Source organism: Camelus bactrianus, chromosome 6, assembly GCF_048773025.1.
Source record: "Camelus bactrianus isolate YW-2024 breed Bactrian camel chromosome 6, ASM4877302v1, whole genome shotgun sequence".
Lineage (NCBI taxonomy): Eukaryota > Metazoa > Chordata > Mammalia > Artiodactyla > Camelidae > Camelus > Camelus bactrianus.
The window spans coordinates 71,263,421-71,286,650 of NC_133544.1; positions in this window are offsets into that span (position 1 = coordinate 71,263,421).

Here is a 23,230-nt window from a genome sequence, read left to right on the forward strand (position 1 = left end):
ACCTTTGGTCTCCTTCCTTGAGCTAGGAGTGCCATGCAGATCCAGTGACCTCAACATAAACAATTCTGCATAAGCACATGCAAGTTGTATCGCATTCTAGATATGGAGTCAGACCATCCCAAAGTCGCTGGGGGAAAACCCAGAGACTCCAAGCAAGGTGTGAGGTCCCGGGCTGCTGAGCTGAGCCTACTGCTCTCATGATGATGAAGGTTCCTCAGCTGTGGGAAATAGCCAGCCTTCCAAACTACGTAGTATCAAAACCATGTGCCTTTAAGGTAAACAACTGTGGGCACAGCCTCCTTTAGAGAGAAGAGAAAAAGTTCTATTAAAACGAAAGCCCAGCAAATTTCCAGATGTACTCAGTAATGAACAAATTATCGCTGGGCCAGCCCTCCAAGTGAGGGGTCTTGATTTCCTCCCACGGCACCTTCTTTCTAAGCTGAAATGAGATTATTTAAAACATGCGTTCCCTGTTGACTCAGAGAAACATTTTCAAGAGATTTGAAACAATGTGCATTGTTACAGAGATAAAAAGTTGGCCATTTCTGCATTCTAACTTCAGGAGGCAGAATGTGTACTTTCTCCCATTTCTTTAAACTCCAAGAACATGGACAAGCAAAATGGTTATTCTGATCTTTAGTCTGTGGGAATTAACATTAGGACAACTATTTTCCTATAAAAAAATGCAGAAGATTGCCAGAAAATTCTTTTCAATTTCTTGTGCTGATCACAGTGGCAGTAAACAGGCCTCCAATAAAAGACTGCTGATTGAACAAACTTAAAGAAATTCACTACTTTTCACAACTTCCTGTGGCAGGGCCCATCTACGGCAATAGTTAAATTATCTCACCCTTCCAGCTCACCCTTTATTTTATCAAGTCATTTCCCACAGAATTCTTTCTATCACTTGTGCTCCTTTCTGATGAGTGAGGAAATTAAGGCTGGGAGAGAAGGTTCAAGACTCTGGGTCAATACAGAGGCAGAGTAGGGAGTTCCATAAGAATTTAAATCATAAATCCACTTTCCTCTGCAGTAGGCATAATGCCAAAAGCACTGGCTCATTACTCCAGCTGTGTCCGCCATGTTCCCACACATTCATCTAGATTATGACAGCCCTCTGGAGTGGGAATCCTAACAGAGAAGGTGACAATGACTCAGAAAACCTATGAGATCTTCTGGGTGTAAGGACCTCAAAGAAGAAGATATTCAAAATCGATACAGCAATTAACATGCCAACCATTCTAATATCTTCCTCTTAACACCTCCTGGGGATGAATTGGGGATTATCAACTTTCGGATTGGAAAAGAGACTGGATGGCTAATTTTAAGAACAATTTGAGCCCGTTAACTTTATAAGCATTCCTCAAAGCTCAGGAGAAGAAAGCATAAGATATATTTTAAGTAGGTATTTTCCATTCCACTAAATTTTCTAAAGCAAAATTTAGTGCCCAAATTAAGTCTCCTTTTAAATTCTTAATTACAATGATATTGTCCTTAACTTTTGGTTTTTGGTATGTCTTAATGACTAATATAATTAGTTTTCTCCTAAATTTTTCTGAGTAATTTCTCTAAAAACTAATGATGCTACCTTTACATATTGCAAAAGTCTTCCTTAATTTATGCACTTATTCAGTAAACATTTATTTGGCACCTGCAGTGTGCAAGACACTGAACCAGACACCATGGGCCATGTAAGAATCAGACATGACAGTCTGCTGTGAAAATTACTACAAAGTACAACTATCATCATCCATCCTGGGAAAACAAAAACCATTTGTATTTCAAATAAAAGGAATTTAATATATGAGAATAGGTAACACAGGTTTTGGAAGAACCAGAAGTTCATCAGGGGATGTTGAAGCAATCCAGAAATAAACAAGAGCAGGCGCCACCACCATCCCTAGGCAGGAAGAACAAGGAGGTTGTGTTCCCAGATCTCAAAGGTAAGGACCACCCATCAAATGCTGGAACTATCAGATGGGAGCTGGAGCCTCAAAGGAGATTTAGCTCCCCTGGAGACACCACCCAGGGCAGAGGGGTGGGGAGAAGACCCTAGTTTCTCATATCAGTACCATCCAGTATGAAACTCACCCACTGTGAAACCACCCAGTGTGAAGACAGTCAACAGGAGAGTGTGGGCTCACAGCCCAGGGGTTCAGCCTCTGTGATAAAGGGCAGAGCAGGACAAGGCAAGGAGTGGATCTGAGAGCAAGCAGACCATACATAGCAAGCTCTGACACCTGTGTAATAGCGAATACAAATTAGTAACATGACAGGAAAGTAAAATAAATGTTTAATAATGGCCTTAACAGAGTTACAAACAAAAAAAAATCATGAAAATTTAGAGAAAAGAGAGATCAATTTAGTTTAGAATTGCCAATGCTTTATGAAAGAGATAGCACTTTGAGAAATTTGGGTGAAATGGATAGAATTTTGAAAGCTACAGGACATAAAGAATTCGACTTTGTAAAAGCCTAAAAGGCATGTAAATATTCTGGAATCATCTACGGGGATCATATTAAAGATGGGCAAAAGTGCCGAGCTAAGGAATGTGAATTTTTCCTGGTAGTTGAGAAGGAGTCACTGAAGAATTCGGGGCAGGGAAGTGATAAAAGCAGAGCTGTGCTTTTGGGATTATTTTTGCAGCAGCAGGTAAGATATATTGGGCACAGGGATGTCAGGGAAGAGGTAATAAAGTCTGGAACCAAGGCATGGCCATGGGACTGCATGGAACCTTTTCTAACTGGTTGAGTGCTGTCTGGTTAGAGGTATGGGGCAAACAACTGGAAACATGAGCCCCCTGAAAGCTCAGAAAAGATGTCCAGATTGTGTACATACTTCGGGGCACCATAGGCAAAGTGATATGTTTAAAGCCTGAAGATGGATAAAATCACACAGACAGCAAAAACAGAAGAGAAATATATTTTAGAAAAGCCTTGGCATAGAGGAAGAGGAGCTTGAGAGGAGAAAAGGAGGGGGAGGAGGAGGAGGAGGAGATGAGGAGAGTGCTGCACTTTAGTGGCAAAAGTCTCAGAAAGCAGTGACTGAGCAATTACGTAAAATGCAGCAGAAAAGCAAGGGGAATGTGTGCTGGGAAAGGGTGCTGGGATTTCTCATTATATGGAGAATTTCTGGAAATACCCAGAACCAAACTTGAAATCAAAAGATCTGGGCTCAAGGCAAATGTAAAACAACTTCTCTCTACCTCACACTTCCTGCTCAGGTATTATTCCTGCTCCCTCCTAAGTTTAGTGCGTACGTAGTTTATCACGTCCTCTATGGCTCTGCTCTCCGGCATGATCTCTCAGTTCCTACACCCTCTGCTAACTGCTTTGTACTCTTGATATTTCTCATGACAGTGCATTGTCATGTCACAATGTCCACCAGAAGTCCAGGCATCTACAGCCAGGGAGAGAGGGAGGTCACAGCATATATGAAATTTGGCTTCCTAAGGATTTGCCCATTGACACGCACTTAGAAGGGACCAAGGGCACAACAAGCAAAGAATGACCTGGCAAGTCTACCCGTAGAAGTTAGAAGTCTTGTGACTTTTGCAGTGAAGGCTCAACAAAACATAGAAAGCATGATTTTGTAATAGACTTCATTAACATGGTTTCAATTTATTATTTCCTCATCATTCTACAGAAAGCACTGAAAAGAGAAAATACAGGTTAGAATGACACACTTAGGAACCAGTATGTTGGCCTTTCCAGAAATGCATGCATTCTAGAGAAGATATTATCCCTACTACTAAGTTTAAACCACTTAGTCTGTAATTCAAAACCCTACACCATCTGATAACAGCCTCCTTCTCCAGCATTCTCTCTCTCTCTCCATGCAGTCAATAACTCAACAAACATTTATCAAGCACTTACTCTCTTCTAGGCATTATGCCAATCACTACACTGAGCACCCTGCAGCCGGCCTTTCCCACTGAAACACCGCAGCCACCACCACTTTGCTGCCAGGCTGCTCCATCAGGAATGCCCTGCCCCCCTCTGCATGCACTGAAACCCCTCCAGCAGATGCAGCACACTCGGTGGAAAGGAGCTGGGCCTTTGCAACCTGACCGCTTTCAATTTAAATCCAGCCCCGCCGCTGACTAGCTGTGTGACCTTCGGCAAGTTGCTTAAACTCTTTTTGCCTCAGTTTCTCCTCTTTCTTCCTAATAGTGTTATATTGTGAAGATGAAACACATGTAAAAAGCACTCCGGAGAGTATGTAAAGGTACTTAGAATCTGCCAAGAATTTGGTAAGTAGTCAATAAATGTTAAAAAGTAGTAGCAGTATTTTAGTGTTCAACTGTACTTGTACCTGCTTCGTAATTCTTTCCACGAGAACCGCAACTCATAGTAGTTGTGCACATGTCATATCTTTAAACAGATTAAAGTCCCCTTAGAAGCAGACTGTCACACATTTTTATATTCCCCTAACACACACAAGCACATGCACCACAGTGTCTAATGGTAATAATATACAATTATTACCTAATGATATATAATATACATGTTTACATAATAATTTATGTAATTATTAATCACATATCATATGTTTTAAAATTTACCATAATTTTATTGTAACTTAATATTAAAATTACATAAAATATAAAATTAAGTAGAAAACTGATGAATTCTGTTTCTTCAGATGACCTTTAAAAATCTCAAAAACCTTGAAGTTTGCTATCTTCTACTGTCTTACTGGAAAGATAAAAAACTTTGAATGAAAATTCACTTCTTGGAAAAGAGCCAGGGTTTATGCAGAGGCATTCAGTATTGGTCAAATAATATATGAAATGTGATTAATAATTATGACATATAATTAATAAATATATATTAATATATGATGTACATAATATCTGATATGTATATAGAATATACCCACATTATATGTATAAATTTCATATTTTATATATATATAATGTGGGTATAAATTATATACATATCACTCGCCATACCTTATTATATTTACTTCTGTTACCTATATTACTACTACCTACTATATCTTTACCTATATTTATATCTATAAGTAGATATAAAGTATGTATATACAGACATATACCTGTATCCGTATCTATCTATACACACACACACACACACACACACACACAAAGTATGTGGATTAATTTAGTGGACCCTAAGGAAAACTCTATGGAAGATGGCAAACTGTAGTTCTTTCATTGCGAGGAAACATTGAAGTTTATAGCTACCAAAATAGGAGGAGGGTGAATATAGAATCTCCTTCTCAATGGTCCATTAATAATCCCTCTGCTTCTCACTAGTGTAGGTTGGCTTAGTTTCATTCCTGCTAGAGGCTGGGGGGTGGATTAAATATTTATAATTTCATCAGTTCACCCATCATAACACCTCCAGATCATCATGTCTCCAAAACTTGCTTTGTTAAGTGCAGCCTAGCTGGGAGCCAGACCATGACTCTGTAGCCCTGAACTTCACCCACAGTCCTGTTGCTGGGGCCAGCCAAGGCTGGCCTGCTTCTGGTGAGACAACGAGATAACAGCTGATGCTTTGACCATGCAAAGAAGTGATTACAGATGCTTCCGAGGTAATCAGCAAAGAATGTCAGGAGGAAATGGCCCAAGGGAGCAGAAATGCGTTTGCTCTCTTGGATGGTAGTTTCGCAAGCCAACAGACAAATGACAAGCTGGAAATAGCACACTTTGAGTGTTAGCGATAGTACTGGGAAATGGCTTTAGTCGGCAAGCTGGACCGCACATCTACCACCCGTCGCTTGAGAGGAACCAGTGCCTGAAACAGATAAGTTTCCCAACATGACTAACTTATGGAGTGACTACCTTTTTGCCTGCCTTGCCCCTCACGCTGACGGGAAATGAGGCATCAGGGAATGCACAGACTTGAGGAAGCCCTGATGCTCTGAAGCACATCCTCCCTGGGGCAAGTCCTGTGGAGCAGAAGAGGACACTGCCCTCAGCCTAGTGGGCTCACCATGCTTTCTGTGTCCTCAGAACTAAAGGGGACAGACCTACCACCTTCATTCACTTGTGAGGTCTGTGCTGCCTCCAGTGTTGGACTGACAATAAACATGGGAGTGCAGAATTTGATGAATTACATATTTCATTTAAAAATTGAACTTTTGCAAGGTTACTCTTGTGATATCATGTTCACCCAGTCTTGGGTCTATTTGTCACTGGTTCCCAAGTTTTGTTCTACAGAATCATGGTTCCATCAATGATTAATAAGGAATCCCTGAAAGCCAGGATTCAGAAGCCAGTGGAGTTTGAGAGAGTCACCCAAGCACGCTTCCTTGAGTGGCAGAGGAGGGAGAGGATGACAGCTGCCGTCCAGTGATGCAGGGACCCTGGGCTCTCCCCCAGGAGTGAGTAGCACGCACAGGCAAAGGCCACCCATGAAATGTGTTGGGGCCACTGAGGGAAGGACCCTCCTTCTTGGTGACTTTGTTTGAGAGGCCTGCAGGAACAATCCCCAACCTTCCATATTAAAATGCATTTCCAGTACCGTATGAAACAAGTCTGAAAACTCCCAATATATTCTTAAAACTCCTGTTTTCCTGGAAAATCCCAGGAATGTGGATGTCTCTCAAAGGTAATTTAAAAAAAAAGAAAAGATTAAAAGTAACCTGCAAAAGCCCTGCAAGGAGCAGCAGCAGACACAAGATTGTATCACGTGATGATTCAAGACCATCACCGACCTGCCTGTTGCCTTAAGAGGCAGTTTCATAAGCGACAAGTCAGTTGTTAAATTCACTGGTTGAGAATGTGGGTCTATTGATTCCAGACACAACCGCATCACAGGTTCCCCTCTGTTGAGTAATAACCTGAAGTATAAAGAATTCATTATCCAGTGAAAGTGCTGACTCTCCAGTATGGTATTGGAACGTGCTCCCTTTCTATTCTTTCATTATCATTTGAATAATAATCCAGGAATTGGCCAAACACCTCTGCTCAGACAGGTCCAGAAATGCAAGGTGGGGTGGGGCGGGGAGAGATGATTTTCCCCCAGAGTGAACAATGCTCCATGGCTGCTTCCTCATCACACCCCAACGTGTTCTAATGTCATGAACAAAGTTTGCCCCTATAGTTAATTACTCTCTGGGCACCCACGAGGCTTAAGGAAGGGCAGGGACCCTTTCCAGCCACAGGGAACTGTGAGCAGATTGTTGCCACAAGCCAGTGGGCCTGTCCTAACTCACTTGGTTAGTTTAACCAGGAAATCAGGCTGGGAGTGGCAAGAGTCAGTTACAGTCTTGGCTCTGCCACTAACCAGCTGAGACAAAGGGCAATTTCCTTCATCTCTTCGTGCTTCCATTTTCTAATCTGTAAAAGGAGGAGGTTTGTACCAGGTGATCTCAGGGACTTCTTTGGCTCTGCTTCAGGCCCCTGTGCAAAGAGGAACTGTATCTTTCTTGTTCACCACATAACTCCAGTACTGAGTACCTTTCTATTACGTAACAAGTGCCAAGAGACTATTTTTTTGATTGTATGAACGTGGAAATAAAATGTTGAGTTCAATTCAAAATAAGCAGCTTGTTCATATAATTCAAGGCAAATGCTCCTCTTTTCCCTCCATGACTAAAAGCTCTTTCATTTTTATCTGTTTTCTACCTGAGACCTCAAATTGCCCCTTTACTAAATTCACTTAGGTGGTACATTGAATACTATTGTCATCGACCAGAGGTAGCATAAATCCTCCAACAAGAACTTTTAGAAAGAGTCTGTGAATAATCCAATGTGTCAGACTTATCCACTGATGACAAAATAAGTCACTACGTGGAAAAGACCATTAAGATTACAGTGACGACTTGTGATGAGGTTCAGAACGTGAAGAATCCTTCTGCAAAAAAAAAAAAACAAACTGTTACCCAGAGGTTCTTAGCAAGATAAAAATAGAACAGGCTGGCCCAAGCAAATTGTGAAGGTCAGGCATTTTTTTCTGTGTTTTCCAAAGTCCCTTTTCTAAGCCCTTCCCTGAATTCAACAAAGGACTCATCATTTACTGTAACTGCAAGTTTGAGCCTTTAATCTCTTATTGTGCAATTAAAGACATATGTTAAAGGAGTTCCAGGCAATAGAAAACAGATGGAGAGATCTCTAGCCAGAGGGTTCAGTGGAAGGTGGGGAGGTCTTCATACCTCTCATACTGCACTACACCTACAACTGATCTTAAACCTAAACTTCCTGTAGGAACTTTTCATTTGTGAGGTGGAACAGAAAGTGTCAGAATATTTACCCAAAAGGAGCACGGAATTGTCTAGCCTATTCCCATCTTCCCACCCCATATTCCCAGGAGCACGGTCCAGGGATCACTGTGACTGAGCCCTCTCCTCTTCCTGAGGCCAGTACAATACAGGGTCCCCTCTAGCCCCTCAATCCCCTCAAAAGGAATCAGGGGCTACTTTCCTCCCAACATTGCCCCCCAGGCAACCTCAGTTTCTAGGTTCCTAATTACCCAGTTCTTTGACACTAACCCCAATCTGATATAGTAACTCTACTTTTCTAAACAAGATCCATGGACTGACCTATAATCTGAAAAAAAGTAAACAAGTATTTGAAATTAGACCTGCGTCATAATATTGGAGATGTTTGAACAGGACAGAAGATCAGACAACTCGAAGCATTAGGTTGGGGTACAGAAAAGCCCAGCACTGCCCAAGACAAGAGGACATTACTGGAGAGTAAGACCTAGAATCTGAGTGTGATTATACACATATGGCAATGATGGTAACAATGAAAAAGAACATGGCACCATGGGAAACTATTCATGGGACCAATTCTTAGTAGTGGTGAACTAAGCAATGTGAGAAGAAAAGTTACATTTTTCCTGTAAAAGCAATAGTAAATATAATCATTGAAATACTAAATGTAACCATATATCCATGAATATGTGGCCAATTACACAGCAAATATAATAGAAACTATGTATATCTTAATGTGGTCAAATTTATTGTAGCTTTAATTGAGTAGCAATGCTAAGCTGAAATCCTCAGTCTTCTGAGTTTGTGTTTCATTGTTATCAAATCATACCTAAAGTAGTAAAAGACAACAGAAGTTAAGAAAATTTGATATTATTTATCTATATCCAACCCTACATCTGTATCCCCAGATGTCATATGAAACATTTGTTACTTTATTTTTTTGATCTACATTATTTTACAACTTAATACTATATTGATATTTTAAAATAAAATTTATGAATTTTTGAGGGGTAACGATTTCTTCTGTTATGGGCAGGATAACTTAGTACTTAAGGAAGCCAACACTGTTGTCAAGTAAATCTGAGTGTGCAGACTACCAATGACATGTGTGAACTTAAAGTGAGAGACTATTTTACCTCTATATGGCCGTGTGTACTTCTATAAAATAAGCACAGTAATAAGTATGATTCAGTATACCAACCAGTGGTACCACATAGGGGGCTGAGGCGCACAGACTCTCGGAGTTCACTGAGGTCTTTAAATTATCTGGTGTAACCTTCCAATCATAGTTGCCAGAGATCAACCCTCCTTTTGTTGACTTCTAGAAAACAAAAGCTCGGTGACAGCACTAAGGGAAGGCTAAATGTGTAACCAGGATATCAAATATGAGGAGTGTTTAGAAGGCTAAAAAATAAAAAATAAAAATAGTTTAAGCTGCTTAGGCTGCATTGGTCCAAACACGTGGAGACCAATTCCCTTTCTGAAAATCTTATCTACCTAGGAGGTCTTTAAATTCATGCACGCTTAAGCAGTGTACTTAATGTTGGTATACCGTATCTCACAGGTACTACCTTTTCTTTTTTTCCAGTTCTATTTATTGTCATAGCTAATGATTCCAGATCTGGATTATTGAGCCTCAAATTGCACTCAAATCATCAAATCATCTCAGGCAATGTTACAAACAACTTCCGACATGGTTACTATTATTTTCCCCACTTAACATTTGATGAAAGTGAGGCTCAGAGAGGCTAAGCAATATGCCCAAGGCCACAAGGCAAGTAAGAGATTTCAGATAGTAGCAAACAAATGCAGTGTTATTTTTGCAGAACAGTGGAAAGTAGTAGAATCAGTTCTATATGACTGTATGGACTATTGTTCCTAGAAGCAAAATTCAAATCAGTAGTCTCCCTTGAACCAAAATTAACAATCCATTAACTTACCCTATGGCAAAGAATATTCAGTAACATATCTGGAAGAAAAATAACTAAAGGTCACTATAAACAATTAAAAGATCAAAACAGCAGTAGTGAGGATGATGGTGGTGGTGGTAATGATGGTGTAACAGTGTAATGAAAGCAAGAGGAATTAAGGAAAATCAAGAAGAGCTAGTATTTCCTTAGACCTTTTCCAAGTAATTTTGTGGAATCGCCTTCAAAAGACATAGATAAATATAAAATATATTCATTTCTCAAGAAAGGCAGCTGGAATATTCCACCAGACAGTGAGATCTTACGTGCTATCCAAGCATAGAGTAAACCAAGTTCTCTAATGTGTTTCTCAATTTTGGCAAATATACAGATGTTTCATGGATGTGGTCATCGAAAAGTCATTGTTAACATGTGACCAGAATCCTGTGACTACAACAGCTCTAGTAACAAATCTCCTCCAGGAAAAAAATCTCGGTTTATAGCAAATGATTGGTTTTGACTAGTGAGTTCATCCTGACATGAGTTTAGAAGATATTTTTCATATTGGCCTTAAAGTTGCATTTTAATAAACAAAGGCCAGAACCTGAAGCTCCCCAAAGATTCTCCCGGCCTCCGCAGATTCCTGGGTCGATGATTCAATTACAACACATTCGTTTAATAAGCACTGAATACGTGCTGATGATTTGTCTAGTGCTGTGCTCTCTGCGGGGAGAGGTGCCGGTAAGTGAAGACATGGTCCCCCTAGTCTAGGAGGAAATGAAATATCATGGATTCGGAGACACATGTTACTTATCGCCAACCTTTTCTGGAGTCCCTGGGCCGAGTGGACCCTTCACAGCCTCACAGGGTCTTGGCACTGACCCTCACAGATGGTCTTTCAGTCACCAGTTCTCCGACCCCAGTACATTTGTATTGGCTCCCATTCCAGTAAGCACAAAGCTACGTCATTCAGAATTTTCTCCGTGAATTTCTCACTTCAAATTGGTTGACCAACCTAGGACCACAGCCCAGTTTTTCCCAGTGGGCACTAGGGCAACTGATGTTTTTGCACATTTCCGAGAAAAGAATGGAAAAAGCAGAAAGGGACAGCTATCTAGCTCGGCACTTTTGCTTGTATCCTAGAACAACAGGCTCTTCCTCAGGTCATTCATGGCCATAGTCTGAGCCTCAAGCAAAGGTTCTCCTGTGCTCTGCAAACAAACGAGTTGTCCTCCTCTTAGGACCTTTGCATCACTGGTCCTCTCTGCCTGGGATGCCTTTCTCTGATGGCTGTGACACTCCTTCTCCTACTAGCTTCAGGCTGCTGCTCAAATATCATCTTTCAGAAATACCTCCTCTGACCACCCTAACTAAATGATTAAACCTCTCCATCATCCTTTCTCCATTATAATAATTTATTTTTCATCACTTATTGCCACCAGAAAAGCCCACATACATTTGTTTATTGTCTGTCTCCTCCCTCCAGAAGTAACCTCCATGACAATAGGAACTTCATGTGCTTTTTGTGTTTTGCTGATCGCCCAGCTCTTGGCACTTAGGAGGCACTTGATCAGTATATGTTGAGTTAAACCCCCAAAACAGTATAAGACAAATTAAGTAGCTAAGTCCAGAGATCAGTTATTTGAACAGGGCAGCACACTTATTTCTAGAAGTTGGCTCTGCCCTCCAGATTATTCAGGAGTTTCTTTTCCTGGCATCTTGCACCTTGTTCCCCACTAGCAGAGCCTCAGGAAGAATTTGAAGAAAGCTTATTAAAGGCTAAGATTTGGACCCTCATATCCAGGTTCAAGATCAGATTTGTGGTAAATTCACAGAGAGACACTAAGTGACTGTTGATTCCACCACAATCCAAAGTTTGATCATAACTGAGAAACGGGAGATGAACTAAGGGAAAACCAATTAGCCAGGACACTCAATCTCTCTGACCGCGACCAACTTTGAAAGTTAAATGTTTCATGGAATCTTGCTTCCTCATTCTCAATGACCTACAAGCAGGGGCATAGAGAGGTTAAATGGTTTGCCCAACATCCTACAGTGTATTAGCAGATGTACTGGGCTTGGAAACCACCAGGGTCCCATATTTCCTGTTTACGACCAATCTGATATAGAGAACCATGCAGGGACACGCAGAGTAACTTCAAGCCCTAGTGCATGAGGAATCTCACACACACACACACACAAGCCCACACACTGACCCCACATTCTATGGAATGGATGTAGAGTTGCCCTTCCCAAGTTTTCTATTAAGATGGCTGAATTTACAGTTGGAAAGATAAGCACATCTTTCCAGCTCTTGCCAGCCTGGAACTACCACCAGCGAGCTGGAAAGGGACTAAATCACTTGCTCCTCAATTTCCCATAGTCCCAAGACAACCCAGATGAGAATACAATTTTCTGTCCTTCACTTCCCTTAAAAAACCTGTTCCACTTATAATAAAGAAATGACTCGAGGTTACCTTTATGACATTGTGTAATCTCTTTCCTCAAAGAGCAAATTTTAGCATTCAGCATTCAACAATCAGAAGAATAAAACAAACGATAGATGAAAAAGACTCGGAAACAACGGAAGAAAGGTAGACGAGAAATACAATTTCTACCATCTTCTTTCTTTTTTTTCTCTGCCTTTTATGATTTTGCTAATCCCTTACTACTGCTCTTCTTCAATAACCTCCCCATCACCCTCTCACTGTCTTCTGATTTCAATCTGATACACAAATCCAACAGCTTAATTCTTTAGCTGATATTGTTAGGCCCTTTACATCCAATTAAAATCAGTAGTTCTTACTGTGGTAGTTAAGGACCCTCACTATCTGCTCTCATTCTGTTGTGATGGTCCTCAAGGGGGCCATTTGGCCAGGTCACAACTAGGAGCAGACTATTTATTGTCATCTGGTGCTAAACATTCTCCAATGCCCAAGACAGCGCCCTACAACAAGAAATTATCCAGCCCATGTCAACAGTGCTGGGGTTGAAAAATCTTACTCTATAGCTTTCTCTCCACTCTTTTTTTTTTTTTTTTTTTTGGCAGTCAACTCTTTAATAGATGACTAGCAATTCCCTAGAATATGGCTCATGTGTTCAAACCCTTCAGCTCCCTGGGATATTGGGATTTATAACAAGAAATATATATTTGGTCTTGATTCTGGCACAAGGCTCCAAAAACTCTTGGAATTTTCCAAGTGAAGAAAGTGATGAAGCTGTCTTTTGTTATGTTAATGAGGCAATATTTGGAAAACACCAAAGGATGGGGTCAGGTTGCAGGAGGACACAACCTTGTGATTAGAGGGTTGGAAATTTCAGTCCCACCCCACTGATCTCTGGGGAGGTTGGGGGTTGGGGGAGGGGGGAGTGCAGCAAGGTTGAATTAATAGCCATTGGCCAAATAATTCAATCAATCATGACTACGTAATGAAGCCTCCAAAAAAAAAAAATCAAAAAGGATAGAGTTCAGAGAGCTTCCAAGTTAGCGAAATAGAACTCCTTCATGTGCTACCATGCTAGACCCAAACTCCACGGGGACAGAAGTTCCTTTGATTGAGATGTCACCCTATGTATCCTTTCACCTGGCTGTTGATTCATATCCTTTAATAACCTTTGTAATAAATTGATAACCTAGTAAGTAAATGGGTTTCCCAAGTTCTGTAAGCCATTCTAGCAAGTTAATTGAAACCAAGGAGGGGGTCAGAGGAAGCTCTGATGTATAGCCAGTCAGTCAGAAGCACAGTTAATCACTCGGTTTGCTATTGGCATCTGAAGTGGAGGGCAGGCTTGCGGGACTGAGCCCTTAACCTGTGGGATCTGATGCTATCTCCAGAGAGACAGTGTCAGAGTTGAGCTGAATTGTATGATACTCAGCAATCATCAGAGAATTGCTTGCTGGTGTAGGAAAATCCCCCACTATAAACACACCAGAACTGGGAATCAGAATCTTACCCACCTGGTGCCCTCTCCCCACCTGAGAAGTCTCAGGCCTTTCAGGCTGCTGGCAGACTCCTATCTTTTCTCAAAGGCCCACCTCCTCCTTGAAAGTTTCCTGGATGGATGTGTTCTTTCTAAATTTTCAGAGTGCTTTGGTATCCCTCTTTGATGAAATTTATCACATATACTCTGGAATCATATACTGTAGGCTCCAAGAAATAACCTTATTTTTTCAAGACTCTATCATCAGTGTCTGAACACTGCCTGGAACAGAGTAACACTTAATCAAAGGATTAACTACCTGTGTTCTAGATTCTTCACTCTCCTATTAGAATAAGGCTCTCTGGAGCTGGAAACATCTCCAGTTCTTTGCAGAATACCTGCATTACTCCTTCCACCTAGAAGATGCTTAATAAGTATTTGTTAAATGTCTAAATAGCTAAGAAGTACACATATAATAGGACAGAAATATTAATACTTAAATGTAAAAAAAAATAAATGCAATATATATTAAATAAATACACAACTGAAATAAACAGGCAGAAATGAAATAAGTTTCAGGTTGTAGAAATTTGTCCTAGGCAACAGCTCACCCATCTCAACTTTTAATTATATCAGAGAATTCACGTCACAAGCGTGGCCAATGTCTTAAATTTCCTCAGCTTTAAAAAGTCCTGAAATGCACATTGAAATGGTAATTGCTCATCTGGAGAACACATGAGGAAGAAAACACGCAAAGATGGCATGAGCCATTGGCTGACTATGCCTGAATAGCAACCAATGCATTGCCCCGAAACCCTGACTTCAGTTTTCAGTGACACGTTATAAACTCTTGCAACACAGAGATACTTATATGTAAACTGTGACCAAATGATCACGACAATGGTTAAAAATAGGAATGAATGGTAGATAGCATTAAACTTGATTCTCTAATGGAAATTTTAATTTTCTATTAAAATTTTCTATTTTCCACCTCCTTATCATTCTTCCATATAATCCCTAATCCTCACAAATTGAATAGACAGAAACAAATCTAACATTTTAATTAGCACTTATGTGTGTCAGACACCCTCCTAAGCATTTTTCCTGCATTAGCTCAGCTACTTCTTATAATAACCCTAAAACATGGGCTATCATTACCCCATTTTCACATTAGGCAATTGAGACTCAGAGAGTTTAAGGAACTTGCCCAAGGTCACATAGCTTAACCAACTCAATGTTCTTATCCATTGTGAGTAGACTCTGTACAACTTTAAGATTATCTTTGAACTCATTCGGATTTTAGTAAATATGTATTGCATACCAACAATGAGCAAGGCACAAGAAGAAAAAACGAAAAGCAGTAAGGCATGTGGTCATTCCTCTCAGGAAGCATATAGTCTACAAGAAAAGATAGATACTAATGAAATTACCATTGTAGTGAACACAAATTTACAAACCAAGCTAAGCTGTCAGGTGCAGAAGAAGCAGAGGCTCTAAGAATGTTTAAAGAACCTACCTATAGCTGAGTTAGGAAAGGCATCCCTGTGGAAACTTTGCCAGCTGAGGTCCTAAGGATGGGTAGGAGTTCATGAGGGATGGGGAACTGGGATGCAGCATGGGCAGGAAGCTTTAACAGAAAACAGTGTACAGAGACCCTGGAGGGAAGGAGCGTGGCAGTCAGCAAACTCCAAGGGGCGGGGGGAGTAGAGTGCTGGATGAGGCTAGAGGCTAGATAGGGCTGGCGCTGGTTTGGGTTCCCAAGATGCAGACTTGGAGACAAAGAGTGGGTTCTGGTGGTTTAATTAGGAGGTGATTCCAGAGTGCTCGGGGAGGGAGGAGGAAAGAGAAAGGGGAGGGAGGGAAGCAAAAATGGCACAGTAGTGAGTGGATTTCTGTGTGAGCCCAGTTCAACCACGTGGATCATACCTCAGATTTTTCCCACTGAGGGAAAAGAAAGATGAATCACTGACCACCACCCTCCAACTCCCACTGGATCATGGTGCTCCTGGGGACCTGGCAGTGCCTTCTGGGAAAGAGAAGCAGGGAGATTCCGCATGGAGAGGAGCCGCCCCAGGTGCAGTGAGTGGGTGGGGCATGGCCAGGACTCCACCCTGAGAGCCTGGGGAGTTATTCAGAGGCCCTAACTAGGGCGAGGGCGAGGCGGTAACCCAACCAGACTTGGGTTTGCAGCACTGACTCTGTCTGCAATGTGCAGAACAGGGTGGAGGGAGAAGTTTCCACACTGTTCCAGGCAGGACCAACTACTTAGTTTGTAGGGACCAGTGCAGAATGAAACTGTGAGGCCCCTTGTTCACAAAGCAGGATGGAAAGTGCTTGGTGCAGCTACATGGAGAACAGCATTGAGGTTCTTTAAAAAATTAAAAATAGAGTTAACTGTCTGATCCAGCAATCCCACTCCTGGGCATATATCCAGATAAAATTATAACTCAAAAAGACACATGCACCCCAATTTTCATAGCAGCACCATTTACAACAGACAAGACACAGAAGCAACCTAATGTCCACGAACAGATGAATGTATAAAGAAGATGTGGTACATTTATACAATGGAATGTTACTCAGCTATAAAAAAAAGAATGAATGCCATTTGCAGCAACACAGATGGACCTGGAGATTGTCATATTAAGTGAATTAAGTCAGACAGAGAAAGTCAAATATCACATCACTTACATATGGAATCTAAAAAAATGATACAAATGAGCTTATTTACAAAACATAAACAGACTCACAGACATAGAAAACAAACTATAGTTACTAAAGGGAAAAGAGGTAATGGGGAAGGGATAAATCCAGAGTACAGGATTAACATGTACACACTACTATATATAGAATAGATAAATAAAACAGACCTACTGTATAGCACAGGGAATTATATTAAATATACTGTAATAACCTAAAAAAATGCTCTTAAAGTTATAAAGCTGTTTCCTTTCCTCTACAGTCTCTCTCTCTCAACCTGTGCTGGTGGTTTTTATTTGCTATTTAGTGTCAGCTCCCTTGGTCATGGAGATACTCATGGGACAAGTACGGACACTCTCAGGCACCTGGGTATCTTATCCTGCCATCTTCCAGACTGAAGTGCTATGCCCTAGCTAAGAGTTATGGATAAGCCGTGTATCTTCCCTCCCTCTGGGCCTGCCTCCCAACCCATAGCAGAGGGTGACCCTCAAAGTTTCAAGACCTTCGTGCTAGAAGACACTAGGTACCCAGACTGGGGGTGGGTAGGCTAACCCTTGCTGAGTCATCTGCCAAGTATGCCTTGGGATTGCCAGTCCAGGACAGGAATGGGCATCTCCATGCCTTATCCCAACATCCCACACTCAACCCCAACACTCCCTAACACTCCCTACACATGCCCAGTTTCTCAAGAGAGGCAGAAGGTGATGAGGAGACTAGGCAGAGTCTGGGGTGCCAGGGACAAGGGGAGTGAGTAGCCAATAATTATCTGAGGAGGCATGGAGGCACAGGAGGTGGGATCACGTGTCAGCCAAGACCCCAAGCCCCTGGCAACTGCTCCACTGTCCCCCTGGACTTCACTTACAAATTACAAATTCAACGACGAAATTATTGTTAAGAATTTCAAGACAGCTAATGCAGAGCATTAAACCCCAAGTGAAGGGTCCTTTAGAATGTGGGGCCCTGGGGGACTGGTCACACGCTCATGAAATTGGCCATGAAATTAAGAGAGAGAGGATGCTACCTGGGCTAGTGTAGGAGATGGGAGAAGTAAACTAAACTGAAAAATATCTTCAAGATAAACTGAGTAGCAGTTGGTTATGAATTTGGTCTGGATGGGTAGAATGGTGCAAGGTGGAGAAATAAGGGGGAGGAAGTACACGCAGTCCATGTGCCGGGACCTCCCTTCAAGAAAGAATTTCTATTCACTTGCAAGAAGTGCAGGAAGCCGACAGCCTCCAGATCTTCGCACCTTCAAGTTCTGTGCCTCAGCCTTTGTGCTGAAGCCACACTGTTTGTAAGCCACCCTCAGCCATGACTGCACAGGGCAGGGATACTAGGGCCTGCTCCTTTTTGTGCAATACAGGACTAATGCAACGGCAGTGTCTGTCCCGGGAGCTCCCTTTTGGATTTTCCAAGACTGTCAGATCCCTGTAGTTAGAGGCTTCCCTTGCTCAGTCCTGCCTCTCCCACTTTTCCTTTTACAGGTGCGAGACCTGCACTGATCTCAGAATACTTTCCTGGCTCCATCTGTCCCTCCCCTCTTTTATCTTTTACAGGCATTATCCCTCCACTCCATAAACCTCCTGCACTTCTAACTCCATCACAGCATCTGTTTCCCAGGGAATTCAACTCACACAATGTCAATGACATCTCCTAGTCATCTGTTTTGTGCATCTGCCTGGACCCGTTGGGATACTCAGAGACCAGATTTATTATGCATCATTTCAAACCTCATGGAGCGCCATTGTTGGCCAGCACGATACTCAGGACAATGAGAATGCAAATTAATATCTGATAAAATCACTGTTCTTCAAGACGGCTCTTGTCTAGATGTGAAGACAAGGCACATAAAAAATGAACAGATGGCTTTTTCAAGCACCTAACAAGAAATCTTTACAAGAAATTAAGAACCTCCTGATGCGGAGACAGACCACACCTCAAAGATGAGACAGCAAGTTTCCTTTGCCAACTTAGATATAGTTTCCAGATTGTGTGTGTGTGTGTGTGTGAGTTGCATAACTTCTCATCTCTGTAAAAAGTTAATATCTTATAAACCACCAAGAAACTCACCTTGACTTCCAGAAGAGTCTAAAACAGACCCCAACCTTATATCCAAGAGGTTGCCAAGTCTGAACATTTAACAAGTCCCCAGAGACTGGGTACAAGTTGGGCCTAAACAGTGCCCTGCTCCATCAGGCCTGGTGGGGCTAATCTGGAAAGTTGCTCACAAGGACTTGGCTGTTTGGTCCAAGGGTGACATCAAAGGATTGATGTTCCATCTGTCAATTCTCACTTTTATCTGCTGGCCTTTTATTGCATATATTTATAAATTGAGGCTTATGGACTTAATCAACTCCAAATAAGATGATCACTCACTACATCACTGCCAGGTGTTCTAATGAAACAGAGAGAATTATTGAATCAAATGCCAGGCTTTGTGGTATTTAATTCAGAAAGCAGTACCTGAAATGCCCCTCACTTTAGACAGAACCCCCAACCCCTGCCACTGCACAGTCATCCTCTCACAATTCAGTGACAATGCCCCTTCCATCTCTCTGAGAGCCAGGAATGCTGCTGAAGAAGTAGAATGAGCACTAAGCCGTTTGGCGCACGTGGACCTGATCCAGCCATCCACATGTGACTCTGGGTTCTCTGATGAGCCATTCTGCAGTACCAGTGAAATATTTCAAATCATGGGTACTTCTTGGCAATGGTCTTTAAGAGTCAAAATGGGCAGATTAAAGCCCTGGGTGGCAGCCCATTGCCTTGTAGGCTTTGCATAAACTACTCAAAAGTCTTAGAGGGAAGGAATTCTATTTACCCCTATCTCCACAGGTGAGTAGGGTGAGGTCCAGGGAAAAGTAAAGCTGCCAGTCTCTGGGTCTTCACTCTCACATGCATTTCCATCTGTTGGATGCAGGAAGATGGGGCAGATACAAAGGAGGAGAGCACAGGGTGGATGGACCAGCCCCTGGGAAAATACCAAGTACAGAGGACTCTGATGGACATATTGAAAGAAATTTGCAAAGCATGGTCTCATACAAAATTATTACAGTCTGCATTTGTAATGCTGTATCATTTTAAATCCCACTGGACTTCTTTTTCTGAGCCTAACAATAGGAAACAGGCACATGGATGCAAAGTCTCTATCTTGTTATTTCTGTGAATTGGCACCTGGCAAATCAGTCTGATTCAGTCCAGCACCACAGGCCCCAGTCAGATTCTGTCCATCCAGATTCTAAAGCTGAAAGAGGGCAGCCCTGAGAATTTTGGAAACTGTCCTGCTGGGTAATGGCTCTTCCCATAGAAAGGGCACCTCTTGCTATAAAAGAAGCTCTTCCCACTCCATAGATCCCCTCCCAGCTCTTGGCCCCTACATGTGTAAACTTAGCCCTTTCCTGACAGACACCAGAGGAAGAGAATCAGGGCATTTGCTAGATAATTCTAAAAGTCACCTCATTTGTTACAGGAGGTCACCATGCCTACAGAGCTTCGGGGAGGCAGACACTCATACAAGGAGGAGGCAAAGTACTGGATGGGGGATGGATCCCATGAGTCCCTTCATAGGTGAAAAAACTGAAACCCAAAGATGTGACGAGACTTGCATGGTCACAGGGCAGAGTCCTGGCTAGGCCCTGGGTGTCATGATGCTAAATGAAAGAAGTATGTGACCACAAGAGATCACATACTGTATGGTTCAACTTATATTAAGTGTTCATAGTAGGAAAGGGGGCTGGGAAATTGGGTGGAGGGTGACTGCTAATGGATACCAGGTTTATTTTGGGAAGGACTAAAATGTTCTAAAATGGGAGGTGATGAATATTTTAAACAACACTGCATTTACACGTTAAATGGGTGAATTGTATAGTGTGTGAAGTATATTTTAATAAAGTTGTTTACAAAAACACGCTATACAGAGCAGCAACAGTAGAAAACAAATAAAAATAGTAGCAAACAAACAAAAAAAAGCTTTTCCGTTCAGCAAACATTTACCAAACACCTAAAGTGCCCAGTGTTCTGCTGGACACAGGATGTGTGGACTGGGGTTGAGGTGGGTACTAAAAGGGACTCGTCAGGGTGGTGCCCCCAAGGAGCTCCGAGTTTCACTGGAGGCAGAGACACTCTCTCTAGTGACTGTACTTCAAGCCATGGTGTCGGTGTTGCTGAAATTGAGGCAGATAAGGTCAAAGTGACCCTGAGCTCAATTCCATTTCTCATACTAGCCAGCCCTCAAGAAAAAGTGAATTTCAGAAGTGAACCCCAAACACCAACGCGTAAATGGTGTGAGCATGGTAATTGCTGGCTTTTTAAAATTTTTTCTTTCTGACTGCCCTCCATGGAATTTCTTGGAGTTTGTTCGATCCTAGCTGTAAACAGCATCTGTCAACCATATGTCTCTTTGGATCACCAGTGACACAGCTCTAGCATCAGGCTGTGTGTGTAAGACTGCAGCAGCTTCCTTGAGTCCTTCCTTGATACCCTGCCCACTCTGGTCACTGTCCATGACTTGTGCCTAATGATTCCTGTTGCTTAGCAAATGGTGGCCAGCAGAGATCGGGCTTTCTGACACCGACACCGAGTTAGGGACCACCCTGAAACATCAGGGGAGGGAACATGAGAGGGGAGGGATCGCCCCCAGCCCCCGCTTTCCTGCAGTTAACCAAACCCTGAGCTATTTTTAAGCAACTACCAAAGCCTGCTGCATATGTCATCACTGTTTTTACATGTGCCACCACCTTTCACAAAGACAGTGAATCTGCAAAGTCTTTTCTGGGAAATGCTATACATGCATCCTCCTCCATTGACATGTATCCTCCAAATGGAATTGTGTCAAAGTAATAGGCATTTTGGAAGCTCACCCAGAGATGGGCTTTCCCATAAGCAAACAGATGCAGACAAATCTACCTGTTCAGGATCTATTCTAAACCAAGAATGCCAGGATTCTAACCATTTCTGCTTTTGACTACAGAGCATCCCCAAACTGTATGCTGACAGGAGCTTTAGCATAGCTTCATTGTCAAACACAAGTTTCTCCAACTCAGAATAATGCAATCTTAGAGATGCAGGAGGAGAAAAGATGGATCCTCTGTATGTTGGACCAGGAGCTGCTTTTCCAATGCTCTGTGGTCGGCCTCACTCCCTTGCTCCCTGCTCCACGAGCATCCCTGAAGCCCTGGAGAGGCAGGAATTCCAGAGGGGATGCCAGCGCACAGAGCCCAAGCCTGACCACTGTGTCTGTCTCTAGGCCACTCATAGTTTTGACATGTCCTGTATTTTATTTTATTTTATTTTTTATTATTATTTTTTGACATGTCCCATATTTTAAGAGGCTAAATTTTCTCTTAGCTTCCTGAATGCTCCCATCTTTTGCAGAAACACATGAATTTGATGAATGTGATTTCTTAAACAAATGTTTATGTATATTTACCATGTTCCAGGCGCTGGGGTAGGCAACAGAGATGATATAACTGCCCATCTGGAGCTCACATTCTAATTGATGGGAGCAGATGATAAATAATAAACAACCATGCAGTAAAGTAAGCAAATAATCCTATAACAAGAGTCTGTCCTATGTGTGGGATGTGGGTACCAATGACACTTGAGTACCACCTCTGATATGGACTGTGTAGGACCCTTACCCACTCATTTCAATCCTCAGGGAAATCCTCTGAAAAAGGTATTATTGGCTTCACTTGACAAATAAGCAAACTGAAGTTCAGACTGCACAGCCCTAAAATGGTAGAGCCCAAATTTGAATCTGTATCTGTTTGACTCCAAAATTCACTATCATTCCTCTTTGCAGTCTCTTCCCCTGCAGCAAGGGAGTCCCGGGACTGCAAGCCTTAAACCTCACACAAGGGTTTTCTCTGAGTCCCAGTGGCTCAGCTTTAAAGCATTTTTAAACATTCAGACGCACTCCCAGCATGGAGGCGTCACACGGTGATGGTACTAGATCTCAGCATGAGGAGCCCAGACCACCAGGGGCCTCCTCTACATTGTGCTCCCCTCTTTCCTCTCAAAACACCCCAGACATAGGACTGGAGGCTGAGCTCTGGTCTAACCACTTTTAGGATCTTCAGGGCAGGCATCAAATTCCCAGCCAGTGGGTGAAGATCAGGAGCTCCTTTTAGGGACCTCGGTTGCCCTCTCGGATACTAAATGGAAAAAAAAATCACTGTTTTTCCTATACTTTTGTCTTCCAAAACATACCAGGATGCCACAGTGAATCACAGCAAATGTCCTCCATTAACTGAGCTGTTTCTTACTCTAGGAACGTAGGTTCTTGGGCAATAAATATAGCAGAGGCATCATTGGATCTGAAATCAAAACCTGTCTCTGCCACATGCTACCATCTTCTGTCTTGAACCAAAAGCTTAATTTCTTTGAGTCTCAAGTTCCTGTCCTTCAAATAAAGTCCTGACTACTTACTTCACAAGGATCATTGGAAAGAGAAAGAAGGGACGTAAATGAGATTTTTATTTCCCTACACGCATACTTTGTTTCTTTGTGCTTCA